Raw genomic sequence first — 6,406 nt, forward strand, 5'->3', positions numbered from 1 at the left:
ATAATTTTTAAAATATTCTTTGACAATTTTGGCAAATCAAGCTCCAGAATTATGCCATTTTCTCAGTCTCCTGTTATTTCTAAGAGTTCTGGAGGCTGGGAAAGTCCAAGATCAGAGTGCCAGCTGATTCCGTTCCTGGTTAGAACTCTTTTCCTACTACTTGGCAATGAGAAAGAATGATATCTGGCTTTTTGTAGCAATGTAGATGGAACTGGAGAGTGTTATGCTAAGTTAAATAAGTCAGGCAAAGAAAGACAGATAACATATGTTTTCACTCATATGTGGATCCTGATAAACTCAAGAGAAGACGAGGGGGGAAGAGAAGGGGGAAAAAAGTTACAGATAGGAAGGAGGCAAACCATAAGAGATTCTTAAATACAAAGAATAAAGTGAGGGTTGATGGGGGATGGAGGAGAAGGGAAAGTGGGTGATTGGCATTGAGGAGGGAACTTGTTGAGATGAGCACTGGGTGTTGTATGAAAACGAATTTGACAATACATTATATTAAAAAAAAGAACCCTTTCCCTAGCTTGCAGAGGATTGTCTTGTCCATGTTTGCTCATATGGTGTAGAGATTAAGTTCTGGTGTCTCTTCTCTTTCTTATAACGTCACTAAGCCCATCGTGGGAACTTCACCCTCATGACCTCATCTAATCCTAATCACCTCCCAAAGGACCCCCTAAGAATATCATTATATTGAGGATTATAGCTTCAACATATGAATTTTGAAAGAACACAAATATTAAGTTCATAACAGGGATAATTTTTCCACTGTTATCCAAAAAAGGTGAAGTCAAATTACAAATTCTTTCTGAAAGAAACACCTATGACAATCAAATATAAAACATGCTACAGAAATATTTTCTGAGTAAAATTATGAAAGCAAATACTAGATGTTTATATCAAGATATTTGATCTGAAGAGTATCTTATAATGCAACTCTGATAAAAAATATAAAATTTTAATATACTTTAGTTCATTATAGAACTAATCTAACTAAAATATGTTATTCTAATATAAACTTTTAATAGAGGATAAGCATGTTTTGTGCAGCTATGTTCTTATATTGCTGACTATCTAGAGACACTGCATACTCCCTCAAATAGTAAAACAAAAAATATTTTAAAAAACTATTTTGCAATTACTTGGTCCAATGACTTAAAGATTTTTTTTTTTGTAAAAGAAATAAATATTTTTATTCTAAATCAAAATTCAGTGTATTCCAATTATTGAAATATGTCAGTAGGTACTTTTCCATTATCATTTTATGGGTTTTTAAATATTTATACAGAAAACAATCAATCAAATTTTGAACAAATGTCAATCAACAACTACTACTGCAGAAAGAATAGCACTGTGTGCAAGGCAAAGAAGTCACTGTTTTATTAAGAGTTCATGAGCACACATTGCATTCTCCATTACATGTACAAGTAGAAGGAAGCGGACTTCACAAAATCACTGAAATAAAAGAAGGTCAGTGGAAAAATATTTCTTATAGTTAAGTGATATGAGAGTTTTCATGAGTGAGGTGGTTATCTGTGTAGGATATGTTAAAGTATTTGTAAAATTTTGATATATGGAAAGTACAGTAAAGGCAATGCTGTCAAAGGGGAAATCACAACTAATGCATTGTGGTAGGAAAACTTCAGGCATATATTGTCTCAAATAAAAAGAAAAATAGTGGATTTTTAGGCCATATAAGAGATAATCTTGGATAACTGGATAAGCAATTTTATCCTGTGGAAATAACTGGTATGTGTGTGTCTGGGTGTGTGTGTGTGTGTGTGTGTGTGTGTGTGTGTGTGTGTCTGTGTGTGACCCACAGAAAAAGTCCATGTTCAGACCATGTTTACATACTAGTGACGGGAAAATAATTTTTCTTCTCCTATATAACTATTTCAAAGTATTACTAATAAGTAAACATAATATTCTACGTTGGTTTAACTTATTGAGCTCCAGTGGGAAAAAAAACAACAATTCCCATGCATTAACTACGTTTATGGGATGGATTAGAATGTCTTTATGGGAGGCATTATGGGATGGATTAGAATGCACACATACACACACACACACACACAATCTGACTTATTGTATACTTCAATGTTTTCTTTTAGTTCACTTTATATTTATTCCATGGTATAGTAAATAAAATACAAGTACAAGATTTAAAAATCCCGGTGTAATATACCCTTAATTACATTTCCAAAGCAGACTCTTTTAACCTTTTCCTTTTGGGGTTCTAATAGTTCATCGTATTATGCTAAACAATATATACTTGTCTCCATTTATTGATTTATCAGCTCTTCACTATATTTAAGGGTCTTTTCTATGAAAAATGAAAATTTAGCCAACCCCACCAGTTTTAATTACCCTTCCCCTTCTGAAAATATTTGGTAATTTTAGTATGAATCTTAATTTTATTATTGGACTTTTCAATGTATTTTAAATGTTTATAAACCTATTTTTATCAATTTTTCTTAAGAGATAAATCCCTCTAAGAAGAAGATACTAATATTTATCTCTTTCCCTTTCTGAATCTACCATTTCCACCATCTATGAAATATAAATATACATTTACTTGACTTCTAATTTTAATTAGATTGTTCATATTTTATCTATAATTTGATTAAAAAATTTGGAAAGTAGTTATATTTATAATATTAAAACCACATAATTATTTTTCACTGAAGTACTAAGGAAAGTGCTTTGAATAATGTGTCTTCACTAAAATCCCCAATGATAAAATGCAAAGTTCACTTGATGGATTAGTTCCCATTCAGGTAAGCTCGCTTATTTCTTCCTATGCTGCATTGAATACAAAACTCACCATTTCATTGGGTTTTGTATTGAGACCTTATGTTTTTCTTAAATAACTTTGTCTACTTTTTTTTTTGTTTTTTCTTCCAGATTTTGAAATTTTGTTCATTTTAATAATAAAAGAAGAATACAGATCAGATACACAAATCAGATATACTCAATCTTGGCAGTCACACCATCACTTAAATAGATAAGACTCTTAAAAATACCTTGGGCATTATGATTGGAGTCTTCAAATATACCTACTCTTCTGAACTTCACTTTGTCCTGTTTTATAGCTATATTTTCTATGAACTTTCTTTTAAGGCATTTCTTGGTTAGATCCACTTAGATCCATTGTTTCAATAAATATTATTTTATCTTCTTGTACTTCTCACTCATTTTACCTGATTGCCTCCACATATAGAAAAGGCTTTGTGGAAGACAAATTTGTGGAGTCATATTTCTAAATGTAATTTCAATGTCTAATAGTGTTTCAACGTCTTGGTTATATACAGATTGTTAAGGAAATATTGTTTTATTAATAATTGGGTAAGTAAATCCTTTCTATTCACTTATGAAAATTTGTTGAATTTATTCAAATGACTTTAGAGTAGCTACTTTAGAGTAGCTATTGAAGTGATCATACTGAATTTCTGCCTTATTTTATTAATGTGATAAAATACAATTACCAGTTTACCTACCTTAAATGCTACTGGATCAGGGGGAATGGTTAAAAAAATGAAACCAATATACTAATGTTTCAACTAACATTTATCATATTTGGCAAAAAGAAAATAATTTCTTTTTTTCTACTTTTCCGATATTGGATTCAGGGTTGGATTAGCTTAAAAAAATAGTAGTGGGGCACCTGGGTAGCTCAGTCAGTTAAGCATTTGACTCTCGACCTTGGCTCAGGTCATGATCTCATGGTTAGTGAGATCAAGCCCCATGTCAGGCTCTGCGTTGACAGTGTGGAGCTTGCTTAGGATTCTTTCTCTCCCTGTCTCTCTGCTCCTCTCCCATTCACTCTCTTCCTCTCTCAAAATAAATAAATAAATAAACTAAAAAAATATATTATTTTAAAAAATTACCCATTGTTCTCTTTTTTTCAGCCAAATAAGCCCATTCATTATTTTATGGAATGTGGAAAATCTCCATCACCTGGGAGGTGGTAATGGCAAGGTCTGATGATGAGGAAAAGTGTGCACCACATCCTACACAGACACTGCATTAAGAAACTAGGGAGGGGTGCCTGGGTGGCTCGGTTGGTTAAGCGTCCAACTTCCGCTCAGTTCATGATCTCGCCGTTAGTGAGTTTGAGCGCTGCTAGTAGAGTTCGAGTCCTGCGTAGGGCTGTGTGGTGACAGTTCAGAGCCTGGAGCCTGTCTTCGGATTCTGTGTCTCCGTCTCTCTCACTTTCTCTCAAAAATAAATGAAACATGAAAAAATTTTAAATTAAAAAAGAAAAAAAAACTAGGGAGATATTTTGAAAAGACTTGAGGGTAGTTTTTGCATAATAAGGTGCCATAACATTTATATACTATTTATAATAACCAAAAGATATATACTTTTCAGTCTAATTTCTGGTAAATTTGGAAATTATATTTGTACACGTGTATTCTGCCTACTACAATTTTTGAAAATAAATTATTTTGTGTATCTACTATTATTTTAACTTTGATATGTGCCTATTATTTTACCTTATAACTTTCCATATCTGACACTGGTATCAATTACTTAGGTAATTAAATTATTATTATTATTATTAATATGATTTTATTTTATTTATTTTTCCTTTTTTAAAAATCCCTAGTTCTACTTTGGGTCATTTCCTTCCACCATTTTTTCCTTTAATATTTCCTTCATGTTACTTGTTAAGTGTTCCTAACTATCTTAAGATATACATTGTTATTTACTTCCATGATATTTGAATGACTCCCTGAAAGTAGACTTTTCAATGATTTTACCATATGTTTCCATAGCAACCTACCCTAAACATCACTGTCATCTTGTCATACTACTTTAATAAAGCTTTTGATATATCCCAATTATTGATGAGATAAAGTGCAAACACCTCAATTTGGCATTCAAGGAACTCTATAATATGATGCACATATTTTTAAAGTCTGACCTTCCAAACTCAACTCATATTTTATTCTTTAACCAAATTATAAAATGTCATTATTCCTTAAAAACATCTTACATTCTCCTGCCATCTTATATTTGTTTTTTATAATGTTCATATAATGTGGAATATCTTGACCTTCAAAAATATGTCTTTAATGTCTTCCTAGCTTTAAATAAATCCACTCTGATTTTTATCTCCCTCATGAACTCTTTTCTAAACTTCCCAAACTCTAATTCTAATTCAAGTTTCTCTGTGGTTTAAAAATGACTCTCTAGCCATGTATCTGCAGACTACTGGCTTTCTTGACACCAATAATTTAATATTTTCAAAGCTGAATGTATTTATTCTCTTTTTAGGGCAGAGATTATATAATGTTTATGAAACAATTTCCATTTACTCCTGGGGATTCAGATTAATTATATCTTCCAGTTTTCTTTGCAAGTATATGAGACAAAGTGACTAAGTTCTAAGCAATGGAAAGCAATCATAAATGAAAATAAACTACTTCCCTGAAAGATCCATTAAAAAAAAGAAAAGACAACTTACAATGAGATTCTTCATGTTTTCTTTCTTATGTTCTGTTTAATTAAATAGAGGACAAGATCTTGAAAGACTAGAGTCCCATTCAAAACAGAACATCAGTCCCTTAGTGACTATGTTAGCTTACACTTATATGTATTGGACTGTGATTTGAAAAACAGATGTTTCTTGTATTAAAGGCAATGATATCATGGGGTGCACACTAGTTGAATTAGCCTGACATGTATACAAAAGCCCCTCTTTTCTTTCTATATTCACTTTCTTTGCTGTAGTCCAAGCCAACATTATATCTTACCTGTAATACCACAAGCTTCCTGGTAACCACCCCCCACTTCTACACTTAATTCAAAATGTTTTCTCTTTTTCATAGCCAGAAATATCTTTTAAATTTAAATTCAATTATATCATCTTTTATTGAAACTATACAATGGGTTCTCATTTCACTGAGAATAAAATGAAATGAGAATAAAATCAGAATTCCCAATCTTTAAAGGAATACTCATTAAATCAGAACCCTTTTAGCAAGAGACTGTGGGAAGTGAAATTCCTATATAACAGGCTTCGAGTATTTTAGGATTGCAGACCTTAGAGTTTAGGAGAGGCAGTAAAAAACAAAACCAAACTGAGCGGATCAAAAGAAAGGATAATGTAAGTTAATTGCAATACACACACATATGTACATCACAGTAGATTATCATACAATAAAAGCAAAATTATACTTTTTAAATTAATACTACACAACATTATAAATAATCAATATATATGTAAAGAATAATATTGAACAAAACATAACACTCATAGAATGTATTCATTTTATCCAAAAAAAAAAACCTCTATTGATTGCCTATATGTATTTGTCTTTGTATTTTATCATGAGTTATTTAATAACTTGAGTTATTTCCTTTTGTAATTATATATATTTACCTCTTCACACATGTA

Source organism: Puma concolor, chromosome B1 (assembly GCF_028749965.1).
Source record: "Puma concolor isolate L17-30 chromosome B1, mPumCon1.1.hap2, whole genome shotgun sequence".
In the NCBI taxonomy this organism is placed as follows: Eukaryota; Metazoa; Chordata; class Mammalia; order Carnivora; family Felidae; genus Puma; species Puma concolor.